Source organism: Telmatherina bonti (genome assembly GCF_933228915.1).
Source record: "Telmatherina bonti genome assembly, chromosome: 1".
Lineage (NCBI taxonomy): Eukaryota > Metazoa > Chordata > Actinopteri > Atheriniformes > Telmatherinidae > Telmatherina > Telmatherina bonti.
In genome coordinates, this window is record NC_136619.1 from 12,001,248 (window position 1) to 12,022,165 (window position 20,918).

The 20,918-nt window shown below is 41.9% G+C and overlaps 1 long non-coding RNA gene across 2 annotated transcripts; it reads right to left on the reverse strand.

Annotated features, from left to right (window-relative positions):
• Positions 1–5,468: 5,468 nt before the first annotated feature.
• On the reverse strand, positions 5,469–17,707 carry LOC306756751. Of its 2 annotated transcripts, XR_013771336.1 has the most exons (4): positions 17,624–17,707; positions 17,430–17,524; positions 11,416–11,497; positions 5,469–6,907 (listed from the first exon to the last, which is right to left on the reverse strand). It is a non-coding gene; the product is annotated as an uncharacterized lncRNA (long non-coding RNA). The 2 variants fall into 2 exon arrangements; XR_013771335.1 differs by lacking the exon at positions 11,416–11,497.
• Between the last annotated feature and the right edge of the window lie 3,211 nt (positions 17,708–20,918).

Below are 20,918 nucleotides of genomic sequence, written 5' to 3' on the forward strand. Positions count from 1 at the left end.
GCGAATCGCTCAAGCGAGAGCTGGAGATCATGACCAGATGAAGCCAACAGGACCACGTCATCCGCAAAAAGCAGGGACCCAATCCTGAGGCCACCAAGTCGGATCCCCTCAACACCTTGGCTGCGCCTAGAAATTCTGTCCATATAAGTTATGAACAGAATCGGTGATAAAGGGCAGGCTTGGCGGTATCCAACCCTCACTGGAAGCGAATCCGACTTACTACCGGCAATGCGGACCAAGCTCTGACACCTGTCGTACAGGGACCGGACAGCTCGTACAAAGGGGTCCGGTACCCCATACTCCCGGAGTACCCCTACAGGAGCCCCCGGGGGACACGGTCGAATGCCTTCTCCAGGTCCACAAAACACATGCAGACTGGTTGGGCAAACTCCCATGCCCCCTCCAGGACCCCAAAGAGGGTATAGAGCTGGTAGTCCACTGTTCCGCGACCAGGACGAAAACCACACTGCTCCTCCTCAATCCCGGATTCGACTATCCGGCGGACCCTCCTCTCCAGGACCCCTGAATAGACCTTACCAGGGAGGCTGAGGAGTGTGATTCCCCTGTAATTGGAACACACCCTCCGGTCCCCCTTCTTAAAAAGGGGGACCACCACCCCAGTCTGCCAATCCAGCGGTACCGCCCCCGATGTCCACGCGATGCTGCACAGGCGTGTCAGACAGGACAGCCCCACAGCACAGGGCCTTAAGGAACTCCGGGCGGATCTCATCCACCCCCGGGGCCTTGCCGCCAAGGAGCTTTTTGACCACCTCAGCGACTTCAGCCCCAGAGATAGGAGAGTCCACCCCTGAGTCCACCAGCTCTGCTTCCTCATGGGAAGACGTGTTGGTAGGATTGAGGAGGTCTTCGAAGTATTCCTTCCACCGACCCACTACGTCCACAGTTGAGGTCAGCAGCTCCCCACCTCCACTGTACACAGTATTGATGGAGCACTGCTTCCCCCTCCTGAGCCGCCGGATGGTGGACCAGAATCTCCTCGAAGCCGTCCGGAAGTCTTTCTCCATGGCCTCGCCGAACTCCTCCCATGCCCGAGTTTTTGCCTCGCAACAGCCGAAGCCGCATGCCGCTTAGCCCGCCGGTACCCATCAGCTGCCTCCAGAGTCCCACAGGCCAAGAAGGCCCGATAGGACTCCTTCTTCAGCTTGACGGCATCCCTCACTGCTGGTGTCCACCAACGAGTCCTGGGATTACTGCCACGACAGGCACCAACGACCTTACAGCCACAGCTCCGGCCGGCCGCCTCAGCAATAGAGGCACGGAACACAGCCCATTCGGACTCAATGTCCCCCGCCTCACTCGGGACATGTTCGAAGCTCTGCTGAAGGTGGGAGTTGAAGCTCGCTCTGACAGGGGACTCAGCCAGACGTTCCCAGCAAACCCTCACAACACGTTTGGGTCTGCCAGATCTGACCGGCTTCCTCCCCCACCACCTGAGCCAACTCACCACCAGGTGGTGATCAGTTGACAGCTCCGCCCCTCTATTCACCCGAGTGTCCAAGGCATGTGGCCGCAGGTCCGACGATACGACTACAAAATCGATCATCGAACTGCGGCCCAGGGAATCCTGATGCCAGGTGTACATATATGGACACTCTTATGTTGGAACATGGTGTTCGTTATGGACAATCCATGACGAGCACAGAAGTCCAATAACAAAACACCATTTGGGTTCAGAGGGGGGGACCATGCCTCCCAATCACTCCCCTCCAGGTCTTGCTGTCATTGCCCATGTGAGCATTGAAGTCCCCCAGCAGAACAATGGAGTCCCCAGAAGGAGCACCCTCCAGCTCTCCCTCCAAGGACTCCAGAATGGGTGGGTACTCTGAACTGCTGTTCGGCGCATAAGCACAGACAACAGTCAGGACCCGTCCCCCCACCCGGAGGTGGAGGGAAACTACCCTTTCATCCACTGGGGTAAACCCCAACGTGCAGGCACTGTTGGAGAAATTATTATGGGTTTTGGTTTTTATTAAGTATTAGACATATATGCATTGATTTGCTGTGATCCTGCTGTGTTTTGTGTCTATGCACAAAGCTTTCTTTAAGTCATATGATCCTTGTCTGGAATGTGCAGACAAAGTCTGAGACAGGAAGAGTTTCCTGCAGGGCATCTGTTTTTGTCAGCTGCTTGGTTGACCAGTTGTCTAAAGATTAAAGGTAATAAAGTAATATAGTGAGTGATTGATGCTTAGTGAGCTCAGTTTAGCTTTGGAGGAGAGAATGATTGTTTTCTGTGGTCTGCCCAGCAACTAGGAGGAGTTAAGCATGGTTTATAATTGGGTGTTACTTCAGCATCTGGAGAGAGAGTTCTCTCTCCAAGCTCCAGTGTGTGCTTGTATTAGTTTATAATAAAATGTTCATTGTAAGAAGACAGTTGACTCTTAGATGTATTACAACTTCTCAAGACCAGAGTATTTTCCACCACAGCACCAAGCTGGGGGCTGATGAGAATGCCGACACCTGCTCGGCGCCTCCCACCATGAGCAACTCCAGAGTGGAAGAAAGTCCAGCCCCTTTCGAGGGTACTGGTTCCAGAGCCCAAGCCATGCGTCGAGGTGAGTCCAACTATATCTAGCCGGAACCGCTCAACCTCGCGCACAAGCTCAGGCTCCTTCCCCACCAGAGAGGTGACGTTCCACGTCCCTCGAGCCAGCTTCTGCAGCCGGGGATCGGACCGCCAGGGTCCCCGCCCCTTGCTGCCGCCCAGCTCACATTGCAACCGACCCCTACGGCTCCTCCCGCAGATGGTGAGCCCACGGGATATAATATATATATATATATATATAATAAAATATATATAATAATGGTCAATAGACCATTGTGCTGTTCTTATGATTCCCCAAACACCGGCAGCGAAAAACTGGTAAACAAGCCCAAAGAATACAAAGAACCGTTTAGTTAAGCCAATAGTTGAAGCCTGAATAGGGGATTTGTGGGAGAGGCTGTCCCCAACCTCTTAACCAGATTCTCACTGGTTAAATAAAATATTAAATGAGAACCTCCTGACTAGATCTCTCACTGGTCAAATCTAAACACTAAAGAGAGGGGCTTGAAAAAGAGGCTAGTTGTAATAACGGTCTGAGAGTCCACAACCTCTTGACCGGAGTCTCAACGGTCAAAATAAAGATCAGGGTCCCGCTCCCAACATGATGTGGTTACTTCTTCCCAATTTTAATTGCAAACAACACACACTTCACAATCATTCATAAGCTGGGAGGGAGGGGGTGACAATGGGGTCCTGCCACGCCCCTATTTCTGGGGCTGTGCCGGAGGAGTTTGGGCGGGGGAGTGGTGCTGTTCAGGGGGCCTGGGTCTGGGCTGGCCTGGCGGGGGTGGGACTGCTGCTGGCCCTGGGTGGTGCTGGATCGGCTGCATGTGTGGAGTGGTGGGGGGGGCATTGACAGGGGTGGGGGGGTAGTTGTGGGGCCCTGATCGGGGCCCTCCTATCCCCTGCTCCCCCGGGGGTATCTCACAGGGGACACGTTGGGAAAGAAAGGTGAGGGCGTGCATGAGCCAATGGATGAAGTGGTGAATGAATGTTAGGGTAGAGGGGGGGTGGGGGGATCAGGGTGAAAGAATTTAGGAAAGTGGATGGCCGCTGGGATAGGAGGAAGGGGGGGTGTATGCAGAGGGGTGGGGGTGCGTATGTGGGGTTATGTTGGTGGTACAGGGAAGTGATGGGGTGGGTGTACAATGAGGAGTGTGAATGTGGATAGAGGGGTGTAGGGAGGTGTGTGTGTGTGTAGAGTGGGGTATGCGTGTATGGAAGAATGGGTGATTATAGAGGGAGCAGGGATGTGTGTGTGAGGGGGTGTGTGTGTATAAAGAACGGGGGTAGGAGAGTGTGAGTTTGAGCGTGTGTAAGAGAATGGGTGTATAGGGTGTGTTTAAGGAGGAAGTGTGGATGCGTGTGGGTGTGGGTGGGGGTAGGTGGGTGGGTGCATGTGTGCGCGTGGGTGCGTGGAGGGTCTTGGTGCTCGGGGAGCGCTGCTGGTGCGCTGGGGTGCGGCCTGGCTGCCGCTCGGTGGCGGTCTGGGGATCCCGGCCCTCCGTCGGTGTGGGCTGGGCCCTCTGCCTGCGGGGGTGGGGGGTTGCTTCTGGGCTCTTGGGGCCGTGGGGCCCGCGCTCTGTCTGCCCTGGGTGGCCGGTGCCCAGCGGGGCCGGTCCTCGCTGGTCTGGGCCTGCTGGGGCCTGTTCCCCCTGACTGCGGGGGACTCTGGCTGGGACCCCCCTCTGCCTCCTCCTGGATCGGTGCATGGCTGGCTCCGGGGTGGGGCGGTTGGGGTCTGCGCCTGGGGATGGCTGCCGATGGCCCTGGTCTCGGGGGTACTCCTGGCGTGCCTCTTGCCTTTGTGTGGGAAGGGTCACACTGGCATGATCACCTTTTCTGGAACACGTTCCACTCTGCATGTTCTGCATGTGACACAGTCATCGAGTTGTCTGCAGGTTTATTCACTAACAGCAGCTAGTTTTCTCATTTCTGTTTGTTTCTCATTTATATTTAACTTTTTAGATTAATAGTTTAGTTACTATGATCTAAAGTTGGCTTGTATGTGTATGTATATGTTAATACTAGCAAGTGCGTATATGTTTGTACGTATGTATGTGTGTGTATGTGTGTGCATAGAGGTGTGTGTGTATATGTATGTATGTGTATATGTATATGTGTACATATGTATATATATGTGTATATATATATATATTATGTGTGTATACGTGTGTGTATATGTATGTGTTTGTATGCGTGTGTATGTGTGTGTATATGTATGTGTGTGCCTGTATGTGTGTATGTATACATCTGTAGGTTGTTTTCTTTCTTTTTGTTTTTGGGTTATTTTTTAGTTGTTTTTTTCTCTCCCTTTTCTCTCCCTTTATCTCTTCCCTTTTCTTATGAGGTGTTTTTTCTCCTTTCTCTTTCTGTCTTTTGTCTGTCCTCTGGTCCAGCAGTACAAACTCTACAATTCAAACAACAATACAAAATAAACATAGAAATAAAATAAAAATTCAGAAAGTCAAGGGGATCATTATATCTATAAAGCTTCCCTTGGCAGAGAAAATTTGCTCAGCAGAACACAGCATCCAGACCATCATTCTGCTTGCCTAAATGCTGGACAAGACAAAAAAATAAAAAATAAAAAAATAAAGATCAAAGAGAGGAACTCTGAAGGGAACTACCTGCAGTAACGGTTCTTTGAGGGGTTCAACACCCTCAAAGAACCGTTACTGTGGTTGGAGGGAAAGCTGTTTCAAATTAAAAAGTTGGCATGAACTGAGGTAAACATTAATAAAGATAACTGCAGTCACTGCCAAGGACAGGACAGTATGGTTTCTGATTAAAGACGGAATGAAATGTGTAAAAACAAACAAAAAAAAAAAAAAAAAGTGACATTTGTGTTAGAAATTTATTTTAGTTTCCTTTAGAACCATTGTAAAGAAAATGATGGTTTACAGACAAAAAGAAAGGTAGCAATAAAAGTGGTTTAGAGTTAAAAATGAAAGAGACAGCACTATAAATATTTGTTCATGTCTGTCTTGAATGAGTCTGGATCAAAAAAGGCTAAATGGAACGTCTTTGGGCTCAATTAGGAGATGTAAAAATTTAGTCAGACTTCAGCTGGATTTCTTTCTTAAGGAACTATCATAGCATGACACTTTCACCAGTAAACAACTACAACGTAAACAACCAGTAAATTACGACAATGTAAACAACACTATCCAGTTTCTATTTTATGTGAACATGCATGTGTCCTTTTAACATATTACGCCACCTAAATAATTTGCCACAAACCTCACAGGGAAATGGTCTCGCTCCTGTGTGGATTCTCATGTGTTGGTTTAAGCTTGACTTGTGACTAAATCTTTGTCCACATTCACCACAGCTGAATGGCTTGTCTCCTGTGTGGATTCTCATATGTTGGTTTAAGTCAGTATTTTGACTGAATCTATGTCCACATTCATCACAGCTGAATGGTTTGTCTCCTGAATGGATTTTTGTGTGTCGGGTTAAGTTTGTCTTTAGACTAAATCTTTGTCCACATTCATCACAGCTGAATGGTTTGTCTCCTGTGTGGATTTTCATGTGTCGGTTTAAGTGTGATTTTCGAAGAAATCTTTGTCCACATTCATCACAGCTGAATGGTTTGGCTCCTGTGTGGATTTTTGTGTGTCGGGTTAAGTTTGTCTTTAGACTAAATCTTTGTCCACATTCACCACAGCTGAATGGTTTGTCTCTTGTGTAGATTCCCATGTGCATTCTAAGATTCGCTTTATGAAGACAGGTTTCACCACAGATCTCACATCCGACCCCACATTGCAAAGTTTTTAAACATGTCTTACCGTGTAAACTTCTGAAAGATTATTTGTGTCTCTGATGAGATCTTTGGGAGTGAAACTTACACTCCACATCACTATTTACATTCAACCCATGTGCCCTGCTGTCATTCCAGTCTTTATCAACGCCGCCCATTTTAGTTCCAATATCTAACTAATATTTTTCTGTGTAGTCTTTTTATCACTATTTGGTTGTAAATAAGCACTTGGGTCTGGATTACTGGTTAGTTGTGGTCCTTTTCATTAGGTTCTAATCTAATCTGTTCAGCAGGGTTGTTGATCAGAGCTTCTACTTCTGTTTTGCCTTTAGTTTGGGTTTGATGACGATGAGCCGATTACAACTCAGGCTGAGATTCTTCTTCATCATCTTCACAGAAGCTATAATCCTGGGTAAACTGGAGACACTGTCTACCAGCCCATCATAGACTGTTTTCCACCTTGGCTTGCCATACTTTCTCTGGTTCCTCTGTTATGAGATGCGACTGCTTGTCCAGACTCCATTTACAAGGAACTCCCTCTGTAATCACCAACTGCTGCTGCACATCTTCAGGGAACCCTGAAGTAAAAAGACAGATAAAGATGGATTTTAAGACCATGCAGCAGATAAACATCCCCAAAAGATATTTCCACAACTGATCTTTGACACAGATTTGTATAACTGTTAAATAGTTAAGACGTGGGGTGGGCTGTATAGGAAAAGGGTTATGTTGTGGGTGTGTCAGTCAGAACACAAGGAAGGTAGGTTCATGCAGGTTCATGCAGTCCAGTAGTTTACTTCTTACACTCAGGCTTATTACAGCACAGCAGCACATTAGGTACAAATCATATTTGCATCCACTTTCATTTGGTATGTACATGTGTGTGGTCTGACATGAAATAATGAATATATACATTTATAACAAATAAAATTTGCATGATGAACTTTGATCGTGTGTATAAATACAGGTCAACATGTTTCAGGTTGGCATAAATCTGCCTGTTAAGCTAACGTGACTTTACTACTAGAACACAATACACTGCTGCCATCTCGTGGCTGAATAGATTCATGCATTGGAATACACATGGCATGCTGGAACCACTCTTCACAAGAAAATAACGAATAAAGTCCTAAATATCTTTAACATGCAATAACGTATGAAATTCAAATAAATTTGTACAAAACAATATTGCAACTGCATGTTAGTGTAGGATAAATGTAAACCAAGGTGTACATAAAGAATAAACAGCATAATTTACACAGATTAATGTACTGATTAACAAGACTGAAGTACAAGACACCAGCCTCGAGCTGATGCAAACTCATGTAGAAATGTGTTTAAAGTTGTTTTTTCAATGGATGTTGTCAGCAGATGTATTCACTGTATATGAAATGCATTTATTGACAGCCTACCCAACCAACTGAGGATTTGAGGAAAAAGTTGTTTAAGGTTGCAGACACTAAAACGCCCATTATTTTTTTCACAATATTTCCTGCAGAGCAAACCCTCCAATTATTGGTTGCAAGGGTCGATATATATATATAAAAAATTTTTTTTTTAAAAAGTAAGCCAAACGATGTCAGGCCCAACCAAGCGGCAACCTCCGGCAGTTAAAAGTGAAGCCTATGCGGAAGTGCTTATGTTGTGCAATTCCACCTTCATCCGCTAGAGGCTGGCCCCAAAACAGAGAAATCCCCATAGACTTCCATGTTAAAAAGACCAACTTCACAGCAGAAATAAACATGTTTATAGCCTGGTTCAAAAATCCATTTTTGGTTTATAGGTCAGGTTTATCTTCATGACAACTGTGGGGGGAGTGAATTTTTTTCAAGCTCGCCTGTTTAAAAGTAATTTAATCTCGAAGTTTAGCATATTTAGGGGCGTGTCCTTTTGATTGACAGGTACCAATCTCTGGCTTCAAGTCAGAAGACTGTAGAACAACTGCGGTTTTAAGCCGGTTAACAGTGTGACTTAGCTTTAGCCCGCTCACATCCGTTAGCTGGTTAACTCCTGTTATCTCCGGGTTAGCTTTGTAAGCTCTTAGCTACAGGCAGCTCGGAGTTCGCTCGATGTCAATCATCCACCATGACGCTCGCAGCCCCCGTCTCAGTTCCACCTCTTTGCCCATATATGTATTTTCTAGGCGAGACAACATGCATGTCTCTGCCAAGATGGCGATGGTAGGAACCGCCCACCGAGCTTCAGTTCGGTTCTTCAGAAACCTATGAGTGACATCACAGAAGCTATGTCCATCTCTTTATATACAGTCTATGGGCCCAACCCATTTTGACACTTTGGCTGCCCGACTATTATGTCTGGTTACGCCATACATCATATCCATATTTAAATTGACATCATATATACATAGACGCCTCATTGAACGCTGGAGAGTGAACCAGCATCGCCGCCATATTGGATGGGTCTCCACTTTCTAGTCTTGCTGCAGAATCAACGTAGTTTCCCCACAACTTTTTTCGGTGGAACAACGCGTATACATTACACACAAACAAAACACTTTTTTCCTAATTAGTTTATAAATAATGTTAACACAGCCAATAACCTACTAAATGCAAATGATAAATTTTACTCCTATAAAAGGTATGATATATGATAGTGATGCTTCACAAAGAGAGTTTCACATGGCAGCCTGATTGCCTCCGCCATGTTTTTACCCGCTTTATCCGTTTGTTTGTTTGTGCTCATGGTATCTTAAAAAGTTACGGATGGATTTTCATGAATTTTTTGGGACTTGTTGGAAATGTGAAAAGGAAGAAACTGGTTTAATTAATGTGAATGCCCCCATTGGCGTTCACATTATTGAGATCCTGTTTGGCCATTTTTATTATTATTCCGCCAAACTTTGCCGCACTACTCCTCCTGCGCCGTTCAAGTCCCTTCAATCATTCATATCTCAAACCCTGCAGCTCCTTCGGGAGATGTGTGCTACGACTTTTGTCATTTCAAATCTTTGTAGTTTTTGAGATATTTATCATTTTGTAAAAAATTAATTCAGCCTTGTGATTGGATGAAAGTCCCTCCAACCAAATGTGGCTTGGACGTTCCAAAAATTAAGCACAGCAATTGGTCGGTTTTTGCATAATGAGCTGAAAACAGCTTCAACAGGGTTTCAGAGCTCTGCACCAGTTTGCAGTGTCCAGTTCATCAAGTTCCCGTCCCCAGTGTCTTTCCTGCAAAATGTTTGGCACGCTACTTCTCCTACACCTTTTGCCTCACTTCAACTATTCAAATATCAAACTGTTCAGCTCATTCAGGAGATATGTGCTATGACTTTTGGTTTATGTAACATTTAAACTTTTTAAGTTATTCACGTTTTTGTCAATGTATTGAAATCCGTTCCTGTGGCTGGATGAAATGGAATTCAGCTCAGCGATTGGTCCATTTTGTGCACCGGGACACAGGTACACATACAAGGCACGGGTTAAAATGCAGCATTTAACATATAGTTTCCATGTAGTTTGTCAGCTGTTGCTTGTGTGATGGCGTGCAGTTCTGCAGGCTGCTACATGTAAACTGTTGGTCTCAGCTTTGCACTTCAAGGAGCAAAGGAATTTATTTATAAATGTCACAATTAAATATGAAGGATTTCTTCCAACAATGCTCCCTGCAACATTTCAAAACTTTGATAAATCTTAAACACAATAAACAAAGTTTTTCACATTGAACCATAAAGTCTGTCACATCTTTACTGGAGTTTAGTTCAACCTCGCACATGTTTTTGCAATCCCACTAATTACACCCTGCTGGAAGTGAAAAACAAAGGCATTCCCGTCCCAATTGGAAAAATTTGAATGCTTTTACCGAGATGTGACAAAGCATACTGGTGGTGTAGTGAATAAGTCAATGTGCTTTAATACAGGACTTCATGGGTTCAAATCCTGATGTGGGCCAAGTAGAAAAAGTGTCACTTGAGATTATTTTTTCAATTTCTTGTACTTATGCAATTTCATTTCAATCATTCAGCATAGTTCAATAAATGGGCATGCACATTTGCTATTATTTCAGTAATAGTTGGTTCTAGTTTTGGTTGTGATCCGGATCACCGTTTGGATCTAGAAATTTTTTTAAAGGCCTTTGCGGAGGCTTGCGCTCCCCGAGTGTTTTTCTAGGTAACCTTTGAATTGTACAGTTGATACAATACTTTATTTTCAGACTTTGTACAACTTTATCTTTATCTTGTTAAATTCATAAATGTAAAAAAGAAAGAGTCAACCGTAGTCAAGAGAAAGCCAGCCACTATTCTTGTATTTTGTTCAGCATACAGTTGCAATAACTGGCAAAATATTGATAGAAGAGCGTGTGAAATTACTTTTCACAAGGTTGAATAAGAATTTTTTATATGACCAGATAAAAATTGATAAATCCAAATGGATCAATAAACAATAAAACATGTTAGTATCATATTCATTTATACATTTATTTATATTGTAGCTACCTTGTGTTTTAAAAAAAAAAAAAGCATTATAAAAATATTTTAGCATAAAAGCACGTTGTTTTTAATGTTTGACAGTGACTTGTATCATAACAATATCTCTGCTCTTTGTAACAAACCAAACTATGAGAAAAATCAGGTAAAAATTGGTGAAGTTTTGTTGTGGTTGGACCTAGACCTTACACATTTACAAATAAATGCATTGGAGGCGCATGGGAGACCCATCCAAGATGGCGACGCGATGAGATACGAGCTCGTATAGGCAACGTGATACTGTGCGGCATCTACGTATAAATGATGTTTATGATGTCTATGGGTTACGCGGTGATCTGCAGAAACGGGTGGGTTGACTAAGATGGCGCTCTAAGTGAACGTGTCTTACTGAGCTCCGCAAAGTGAACTGTCTTCGACACAGGTAAAACGTGAACAAGTATTCTTTTTAGTTATTTCAAGTACCACATCCATCCGGCTATTTTTAATTAAACTTTCCTGATAAAATGAAACCTCAAGATAAGAGGAAGAGCGACGCTAAAAAAAACGATCACTAATGAATGTGCTGCTAGCAAGACAGTGTCTTCAGCTTCCACAGAGCAAGCAGAGATTAATAACATGCTCATTGGCAACATGCATGATTACCTCGAGTCTGACAATAGTTCTTTAAAAATCTCCGTAACAGAGGACGAGTTTCCACCACTCCTTGTCACCCCAGTTAAATCACCTGCAACCAAAGTGAGACAAGTGGAAGACACAACCAATGCCGCTATCCTCGCCCAGCTTTTCTCCCTCTCTCAGCTCATCGACAGCAGGTCGGACGCCCTGGAAAGTGTAGTCAGCGAGAACTCTGTGGTGATTGCTGACGTGAAACTGGCAGTCACGGAAATCTCTAAGCAATTTGGTATTAAAGAGTCATTTGAGGCGGTTAGTGCTAGTATTAAAAGCATGAAAGAGAGAGTTGATCGATGTGAAGCGCTGGTTCAAACTTGTAGTGTAAACGTAGGGAAAACAGAGCAGCGTGTCTGTCACTTAGAAGCATACTCTTGCCGCTGGAATCTCAAACTCTATGGCCTGAGGGAGAATGACAAGCAAGATCTGCAAAAAAAAGAAAAATCATTCAGGTGTTTCAGGAGCTACTTCCAGAGGCTAAAGCCAAGCGGCCAGACTTTATAGACGTTGTACACCGCTTCGGTCCGAGAAAGCCAGGTAACCAGCAGCCCAGAGGATTTATCATACGCTTCACTAGGACTGTGATGATATGCTTTTGTCCCGATTCAATTCCAATTTTTTTGGGTGGCGATTCGATTTAAATTGCAATTCTAACAATTCTCTAATATTGCTCATTTTTGTAGATTAAAACCAAAAAAAAAAAATGTATAAAAATTTTTTTGCTCGTCATTTTTCTTCATTTTAATGAGGAAAAACAACATCGAATCCAGACCATCATTCTGCTGCTATAATGCTGAAGAAGACAAAAAGTTCAATAAAAACAGTAAACATTACAAAATTTTTATAGTGCATTAATTTTATTTATTTGAAAAAAAAAGATTTTTTTTAAACAAAAAAATAGATTTTAAAACTGTGAAGAAATAAAATCCAGATTTATGATTTTTCCATTAGATTTTCCCACCCCTACGCTTCAACTCCAGATCCTATCGAAATGCTCTATGGCCCGCTGCAAAAAAAGTCTAGGTTTCTGAAGAACAAGAACGTAAAACTGGCGGAGGACTTATCTGCGGAGGACAGAGAGAAAAGGAAAAAACTGTGGCCCATCGTTGAACAAGCACACAAGGATGGCAAATTAGCCTTCTTTGTGGGTGGTCGTGCTTTTGTGGGTGGAAAAGAACTTCATCCATCCATCCATCATAAGACTTTAATAGTGAGACATGAGTATGCATACATTTTGGAAACTGTTCATTGTTTGCATTTTCATTGTGCAATTTACTCTGGGTTCAATATTTGCTGTTTATGATTGACTAAAAGTAAGCTGTTCTTGGAACAGGTGAGCATATATATATATATATATATACATATATATGGGAAAATAAAAATACTACATGCTGGTGTAAGCAAAACAAGTCATCTTACATTTGACTAATTTTTCATTACTATCCCTTTGCTAATTCTGCATGAAAGTACTTAAAGCCGTTGATTAGCTATATATTTGTGTTTGAAAAGACCAAAGGAAAGGTTCTTTCTCGCTTCTTGCAAAGACTTTTTCAGTATGTTCACAAAACTTTATCAGGGTTTGCTGTTCTTAGCCCCATGTTGTTGCATTCAAAAAGGCCTTATCACTTCTACTGCAAAGTAGTCCAAACATTGTATACTATTAAATTAAGCAGCGGGACCTCCCCAAGGCTTCCTCTAAGTCGTGGAATACAACAAGGATGCCCTCTCTCTGTTTACTTGTTTCTTCCCGCTGCCCAACTTCTCAATTTACACATTAAAAACAGTCCTATTAGAGGAATTATTATTGCAAGCAGGCAGATTTTGATTAGTCAGCTGGCGGATGATACAGCGCTGTTTCTTGCAGATGCTTCACAGATATCATTAGCCATTAACACTATTCAGTCTTTTTCCAAAGGCTTTTACCCTAAATTTAAATAAATGTGAATTGCTGCCTGTGAATAAAAAACTTAAAGTGGAACTATTATGTGCATTTCAGGCTAATTTATTTTTATTTCTGAGCCCAGAAGGGCTGGGATTGATCAAGTTATTGTCACAAATGGCTTTATTTACTTCAGACCGACCCTCTCCGTAGGCTGTCAGATCAGCCTGTGGGCAAAACGAGTGGATTGAGACTCTTCCGCATTAAGCCCCGCCTCCCGCCACTGCACTACATCGGGAGCGCGCACCACACCTGCTTTCGCCGTCATTGTAACGTCTCATAAACAGAAGGATTAGGCTCATATAAACTCAATAAAAAAACAAAATACAATGTCAACACATAGCATACAGCCCTACATGTTGGAACCTGAATCAGACCCTGAAAACAAAGTGGAAAACAGCAACCCACAGCAACGAATGCAGCAGGATGTCTCTCTTTGGTAAACTCACCAGACATCGTTGGAAATAACTTTATCCCACGTTTTCCACCTGCCTGATGTATTTGTACATGCCCTTGTTAACCAGTAGAAGGTAACCAATCACCGAACCTTATCCCCCGGGACATCACAAGGATTTCCAAGTAGAAAAAACTCTTTAAAACGACGCGTTTGTCGTCGCCATGGAAACCGAACGGAGAGAGTGCTGGAACTCAAACATGCGTTTAGGTGATAAAAAACAGTGCCGTTCACATGTCTGATGAGGATTCAACACTGTAACACTGTAGAAAGCTCAGAAACTTGAAATACCATAATAGGACCCCTTTAACGATTTACGCACGTCCCACGCCTGTTTCGCTTTATAAATCAGGATCAACACTAAATTTTGCACACATGAGGGAACATCTTGTCACGCCCACATGTTGGCCAAAAAAGGTCAGGTGAACACCCCTGATAAATATTAATCCATCTCATTTCCATGACGGCTCAGCAGGGGGAAAAAAAAGCAAAAAAGAGGAATTTGCTGGAAAATGAGGCAGAAATGCTAATCAATACGGTTGTAAAATGTATAAAATATTCTATCTGGTGGTGGTGATGGACATTACCACCACCAGAAAGGCAGTGGAGCGTCAGCAGGGCACAGATGCTGTCAGCTTGTCTCATCAGCGACCGGACTTATCCCGAAAGTAAAAAAAAAAAAAGTGGTCGGACAATAAAATGTAGGAAGAGAGCGAATATTCGTCCACAGGAGGAGTAGGTTGGCCAGGGAGGAAGGAGGGCTGCTGCACACTGCCACAGATTAGAAGCAGGCGGGGAAAATGAACGAGTTCATTTCTTTGTTTCATATTATAAAATGAACGAACATAAATGAGACGTCTCTGACTCCAGTTTATTTACTGGGAACATACTGGTGTTCCTGTGTGTCCCTGCTGGATTGCAGCGCTGCAGATGTGGTCGGAGAGGGGGGGCAGTGGTTCCACCTTGTGCCCTAGCTGCAGCGTCCTCAAGCAGGAGGTGCAGGAGATGTGGAGAAATAAACACCACCCTGACAGAAATGACACTAAAGATAAACTTGTGAATAAATCAGAATCTCCACCTCTGATGGGTTTAATCACTTCTCGACGTAAAGCAGCAGCGTTGGGTTCCAACGTGAGAGGATGATTGACAACACAATCATTCAGATTGGATGATTGTTCAGGTGAACGCAGGTGAAGCGCTGACATCCTTTAGTACCATGTTATGTAGCGCCTCCACTATCTTGCACACATTTTACAGCTGTACAACAGGTTTCCTCCTGTGCATCGAGGCACTTCCGCCAGCACTCCATCTGCCCGATATCCGCTACACCATGACGTGTCTGGTTGTGGCGCACATAGATCTGTTCTGCGCTCTGGGTTGGGAAAAGGAGTGAGCAGCCCCGACCTGTCAGTCACTTCCCTTTGGAAGGTGCCGGGCTCGACTCCAGAGTCTCCAAGCTCACCAGCAGGGACAGATAAGCCACTGTGCGCCTTCACGCATTTGCGTACATTTTATATCCGACCATCACTTCATGTTTTGTACATCTGCAGGTTGGGGAAACGCCCTGATTATAGCCTAATGACGTCATTTTAATGCAATTATTCATTTAGAGCTTTATTCGTATGGCAGCTTCTGACTTTTTAACTGTGTGAAATGGCTTTTATAGCACTGCTTCGTTTCAGAACACAATTTAGGGGTTGACGTTTTACGTGGTGGAGTAACAATATCAAATATGCATTTTCTTTTTTTTCCATTTTTTTTTCGCAAATGCTGTTAATGTACAACATTATATATCATAATGTACAAGTTTATATTTGATTTTGAACAAATGTCTTAAATTTCACACCATTTTCTTTGGTTTTGTTTTCTGCCTTTGGTGTCGCAGTTTCCCTTTTCTCCAGGTTTTGTGCGTACGTCAGGGTCAGAGTTGGCATGGAGGTAGGGGCATTTTACCGCCAAGTCGTGTTTTGATAAATCCCAAAAGTCAACTATAATTGGCGTACGCCGAGCTTTGTGCGTGCGACAGCTTCATAAACGAGGCCACTGATCACCAAAGCGGAAGGCATCTCTCGTTAAACCTATGCTGCCCAGTCTCTACATGTAAACGACTCCTTCTGCAAATGTATCTAAGATGTTACATAATTTCTTATGGGAAAACAAAATTCACTACATCCGTAAATCTGTGGTTCTAAATTCATATAACAAAGGAGATCTGAACTTCATTGACTTTAACTCTCTGAATTGTACATTCAAAATCAACTGGATCAAACAATATCTAAAAAAACCCACTTCCACCTGGAACTTCATACCTCATGTTTTTTCACAGTTAGGTGGCCTAAAGTTAATTTTGCTCTGTAACAATAAAATACGGAAAATCCCAGTTAAACTCTCCATCTTCCATCGGCAGGATCTGTTGGCATGGGCTTTGCTCTACAAGCACAACTTCTCTCCACAGAAATGTTATACATGGAACAACTGCAACATTGTCTACATGAATAAGTCTCTCTTTTATGACAACTTGTTCCGCAATGGTATTATTTCAGTTAGTCAGCTCTTTAACAAAGATGGTCTGCTATACAGTTATTCAGAATTCCTTGCTAAGTATAAGATCCCAGTGAGTCCAAAAGAATTCTCTCTATCTTTTTATGCTGTGTCCTCCAACATAGACTGGGAAAAAGTATGGTTCCTACCCCGGAGGTTTTTATGAACAAACAAAGTGAAAGAAGTCTCATTTAAGATACTCCACAGATTGTATCCCACAAATGTACGTATAAATAAGTTCAAGATTAATGTGGATGTGAAATGCTCGTTTTGTGGTCTACATCCTGAGTCTGTTTCACGTTTGTTTTGGTCCTGTCAGTTCACATATAATCTCTGGAAAGAAGTTAATTAATTTATTATTGCTAAATATTCTCCCAGATTTTTCCTTGTACTACAAAGATGTTATACTTGTTTTTTTTTTTTAAAGACAGTATAATTAATAATGATGCACTTTTTTCTTGTAAATCTAATTTTATTTGTGGCCAAACATCACCTTCATAAATCCAATTTTACAAGAAAAACTCCACTTTTTTTTGGTGCTAAAGACTGAACTGGAGAAGTATGCCTCAACTATCATTCCAATGCAAAACAGGAAGGCTGTTAAAACAGTTAATAGTTGCTCTGAGTTTGAATAACCTAAAATCTTTTTTTTTTTTTCCCCATGTTTTCCTATTATCCCAGTTGCTGTTTTCACTATATGCATCGCTACGTTCTGGTGGATGTATTTTTGTATAGATAATTCTCGATAAAGCTTTGAGAAAAGAAAAGAAAAGATCTGCAGAAACGTTCTAACAATATCAATTAACAGTATTTTCATTTCACCCTCTTTAAGGGAACTTCATCCGTTTAGTCTTATAGAGAAAGCAAAACTTGGAAGAAAAAGTCAATACACCGTAACACAAAAACCACATCCACGCCACAGAGCCTCCACTCTGCCCCACCAACAACTTAACCTCAAACTTAGCACCAAACATCACAACCACATAATTCCCTGGAACACCGCCACTTACTTATTAAACTAAACATATCACGTAAAGGGATGTAAAGTTTCACCTTCATTCCTGACGACAATTCCCTCGATTAAAGAAAAGTCTTTATCTGATCTGATCCTTCTTCTTTGGCGTAGTTTCTCCGCAGCGAGCTGGTCCCTGCAGAGGACAGAAACGATCATTAGTCAGTATAACATGTGCATCGGACTCACCAGCTGTAGTTTAAAGTAAACTACCAATTAAATAATGTTGAAATACCCTGCGGGGCAAAAAGCAAATTCTTCAGATTTTTATTCACTGAACAACAATGGTGTAGCCTTCATCTTCTTCGTTTCTGGCAGGCTGAACGCCGTCAGGCGTACTGCTGCCCCTCACAGTCTATAAGTGAAACTGCATGATCGATAAATCCTACAATGAGATTATAGTGTTAAAAAAAAATCCATGATTTCTACAATCACATCGCTCCTATTCGTCTGTGGGCCAAGAAGTGTTCTGAGCAAATTTCTCTAAACTAAATTTAACTAGAGACTTAAACAATTGACTCGTTTTTGTTTTGTTTTTTTTTTGTTTTTTTTGTTTTTTTTTAGAAATCACACTTCATGAACACAAAGTGGACAGTGCGTTCCAGCTGCGAAAATAGCGGTCTGGTCCAGACCACGGTGCGTCGGTCCATCCATCCATCTATTTATTTATTTACTTACTTACTTACTTACTTACTTACTTAAACATAAGATTTATATGTGGAAAAGACAACTGGTAAAAGAATATGAAAAATTAACTATTAAAGCATTCAAGGTTGAGATACTGGTGGTAACATTGAAATTAATTTTTTCAAAAACTCTTTTTCCCCACATTTTCACACAACTTTTCCTAAAATAACATTCATTAAATGTTCGCAAATTATTCCTTTACACCGTTTGATCTCTTACACAATGGTTATCAAAATCCTATTCTGAAACCAAGTTTAACAGGGAGTGCAATAGGAGAACTTACTTTCATGAAAACAGAGTGGATTAACAAAGCCATTGCTACATTGTTTAAATCTAAGAAATTCCAATCAACACGTCAGACAAACAACAGAATCTGAACTTTTCTCAATGAAAAACCCTTGTCTAATTTTATAAAATGGCTTTTAGGACCCAAAGTCAATGAAACATATTTTAAAATGATAAAAAGAACATTATTCAGTTTCAGAAGTTTTCAATTGCAGGTTTGAATTTGAAGTCAACTCATGCTCTTTCTATAATGCTGCAGTAGAATCCTTAGAGCATTGGTTTATTTCCCTGCTTGCTGTAGTTTCTGGTTTGGTTTGGTTTAGAAAGTTTATTTGAAGATAGTGAAATCTAAAAACAAAAACAAGAGAAAAAAGTAGAAAAAATAGAAATAAACTATGACAAAGAAGCATAAGTTTATATATAATCCCACCCCAGTGATGAGCAATACAATAGCAATAACAACAATAGTAACCCAATATATTAGTAATACATGTATAATAATAAAAATAAACAACAATAGGGCCCGAACTATACTTCGTATAGCTCTGACCCTAATAACATCCTTTATATGTCATAATCTATGAGAATACAATAATCAGTTACAGTGATGGAGCAATGCAGTAATAATACCGATAACAATATTAATAAAAACAATATTAAAGAATGTCTGTCACTAAAGATATAAAATAATCCACTTTTTAAACTGTCGAATTTGACTTTGAGTGTCATGATAAGCTCTCGATAAATAAAATATCCCTCGCTGGGACCATTGTAATGAGTGGTCCCTGCCACTAGGGGGCGACTAGACCAGTGGTCTCAGAGTGGTCTGTGCCAAAGGATGCAAAAGGACCAAGGTAGCCCAAGGTACAGTCCGTGTACATTCAGACAATTCATTATTTCGTTTCAAACCAAAATCAAAAAACGCAGGGGGAAGGGGGGCTCAGAGTATAGTAGAGTATTCAAATATTCCAAGTATATCAAGTATTTCAAATAAAGTAGGCCCTACTAGTCTCTTTACAATTTACAAAACGTTAGATAGTTATTTAGTTGAATAACTTGGCAGTTCACTTTGACTCCAGAAAAGGCAAGTTATCAGTTGTAGCCTAATCCATGGTGACTTGTTATCCACGAGGCTTTTATTTGGATAGTTTTTACCTCTATGTCTCTGTCTGCCCGAAACAATGTCTCGATATTGTTTTATTCGTGCCAACACAGTTATTTATGTAAAAACATCATCCAAAATTTTCTACGCAATTATAAGCGCTTTTCTTGGGTTTTATTTTGAAATATTTACTGTAACTTCTGGGCCATCTGTTTCCCTTTCCTCATCTATCAGTTCAGAAGGAAAAATGGTATAAGGCATTGCCAAAATATAAAAAAAACAGGCCGTTTTTTTCATTAGATTTTTCTGGTTGTTTGTCTTTGGATTTGGGAAATAGAACACAAAAATTGGCGCTGTTATTTCATTTTTCAGTTTTGGACTTAAATGAAAAAGATGAATTGGTGGTATTTCCGTTTTTTCGATTTTGGTTTGAAACAAAATAACGAATTGCCTGAACGTAAACGGACTGTTTTATCAACCTGTTTTTTGGGTGTAAAAGCCACCAGCAGAAACAAAAAAAAAAAGCAAGCTGTTTCCTTGTTTTGTGCAAAAAAACAAAAAAAACAAAAAAACAAACAGGAATCGGTTTGTTTTTCCATTTTCACCCAAAAAATGAAAATACCATTCTATATTTTGTTTCATTGGTGGGCGGGACTACGAAACCCATCGTAGTCCAGTCTGCAGTGCCCTTCAAAATAAAACTCCTGCTCAGGCAGGCATGGTGAAACTAACTTTAAATGTATAAAATAATATTGGGAACTTATTACATTATAATGTGACAGTTTTATTGTAAGGACATTAAATGTGTCATAACATGATAGTTTTATTGTAAAAACATGAAACAATTAATTTTATAATGTAATTTGTTTAAAATTTTCCAAAGGCTAATATTGCTCGGTATTGCTGCCAGCCTGCTCCAACCACCTTGAAAACAATCCCAGGCACCAGCATCCAGACAGTGGAAGCAGTGTCCCCAGCAATGGAGCCAAGCTTTGTCTCTCACTAGGTAACAGATCCAGCTGAATCCGACTCTAGTCCAGTCTCCCCAGAACAGTTGAAGCGGTTGGTGGGTCCATGCACCATAGTGGAGCTCACCATGAATGGGATTAATGTTCCTTCGTTATTGGACACTGGTTAAAATGTTACCACTTTGTTGACCACTTTTTTATGTCTTATTTCCACTCAGATGAGCCTAAAATCCACCACTGTAAGTGGCTAAACCTCTCTGCTACCAGTGGGCTCGCCATCTCATATCTGGGGTATGTAGAGGTGGAGGTCACTGTATTGGGTCGAGTGTTTCGTGACTGTGGAGTTCTAATTGTTGAAGACCCACCTAGTTCTACACCATTAAATGAGCAGAAGGAAATGGTAACCGGGCTGTTAGGAATGAATGTCATATCTCAACTCTATACTGATCTTTATGAGTAATATGGTGCTTCTGCGTTCTCCATTCCTC